The sequence below is a fragment of the Mus pahari genome, chromosome 2 (genome assembly GCF_900095145.1).
Source record: "Mus pahari chromosome 2, PAHARI_EIJ_v1.1, whole genome shotgun sequence".
Classification (NCBI taxonomy): domain Eukaryota; kingdom Metazoa; phylum Chordata; class Mammalia; order Rodentia; family Muridae; genus Mus; species Mus pahari.
The window spans coordinates 40339289-40340938 of NC_034591.1; the positions used below are offsets into that span (position 1 = coordinate 40339289).

Below are 1650 nucleotides of genomic sequence, written 5' to 3' on the forward strand. Positions count from 1 at the left end.
GGCACCACCAGAAACCAGTTCTCCCACCACAGCAAGCCTTGAATACACTAAAACATCTGGAAAAAAAAAAAAAGCTAGATTCTGACCTAAAATTTGATCACATAAAGATGATAGAGGCCTTTAAGAAGTATATAAGTAACTCACTTTAAAAACTTAGAAAAACACAAGCAAATTGGTAGAAGTCCTTAAAGGGGAAATAAATAAATCCTTTAAAGAAATACAGGAAAACATATAAATCAGGTGAGGAAATTGAATAAAATAACACAAGATCTCAAAATGCTAATAAAACAACAACAACAAAAAAAAAATCACAAATGGAGGCAGTCAGGACATGGAATACCCAGGGAAGAGATCAGGAGCTACAGATGCAACCATCACCAACAGAATGTAAGCTAAAAAAAAGAGAGAATCTCAGGCTCGGAAGACACCATAAAAGTATTGACATAGGAGTTAAAGAAAATATAAAATCGGTGAGCGGGGACTGGGGGGAGGCGGCAGGGGGGGGCCGCACTGCGCGAGCCGTTGGGCCTGACTCCGAGAAGGCATCGCAGCTGCCACACTGCCGCCAGCCATCGCTGCCACCAGTTCATAAATACGGAGCGGGAACGAGCTCAGCGTGGCGATGGGTAGGGGTAGAGTCCGGCCGAAGAGGCTGGGCGGCCTCCGGTGACAGATGATACTGTATCGGAGGAGCCTCCTGCATGTCCTGCTGCCCTGAGCTCGCTCAAGCTAGGTGACAGCGTGTGAATGCTGCCACCATGAATGAGGTATCTGTCATCAAAGAAGCCTGGCTCCACAAACGTGGTGAATACATCAAGACCTGGAGGCCCCGGTACTTCCTTCTGAAGAGTGATGGATCTTTCATTGGGTATAAGGAGGGCCCGAGGCCCCTGACCAGACATTACCCCCCACCCCCGAAAAATTTCTCTGTAGCAGAGTGTCAGCTGATGAAGACTGAGAGGCCACGACCCAACACCTTTGTCATACGCTGCCTACAGTGGACCACAGTCATCGAGAGGACCTTCCATGTAGACTCTCCAGATGAGAGGGAAGAGTGGATGCGAGCTATCCAGATGGTCGCCAATAGTCTGAAGCAGCGGGGCCCAAGTGAAGACGCCATGGATTACAAGTGTGGCTCCTCCAGTGACTCTTCCACATCTGAGATGATGGAGGTAGCTGTCAACAAGGCACGGGCCAAAGTGACCATGAATGACTTCGATTATCTCAAACTCCTCGGCAAGGGAACCTTCGGCAAAGCCATTCTGGTTCGAGAGAAGGCCACTGGTCGCTATTATGCCATGAAGATCCTGCGGACCACCACAGGACACAAGCATGGCCGTCATCCACTGCCTGGGTGGCTTTTTAAAAAAAACAACAACTTTATTTTGCCTTTTGGTTTGTGTTCCCTTCCCTGTCCCCTCATCCCAAATCCAGTTTCTTCTTCAGTTCTTGCTCAGACTTAGCGGTCCTGGCGGCCTCTCCTCCCGCCTCCCCTCTGTTCCAGATGAGTGCTGGGACCTGCCCAAGGACAGGCTGTTGGGAGGATGGAGAGTGAGGTCATTAATCACCACCAGCCTCCAAGAGGGTGAAGTGGGGAGCCATGGGGTCACCTGGATTTGGAGGCACGCCAGCGAAGAACACATCTAGAAG

The 1650-nt window shown here is 49.7% G+C and overlaps 1 pseudogene; it reads left to right on the forward strand.

The window, feature by feature from the left end:
- The first annotated feature begins 669 nt into the window (after positions 1-669).
- The window catches only part of LOC110316745, a 4274-nt pseudogene continuing 3293 nt past the window's right edge, over positions 670-1650 (forward strand).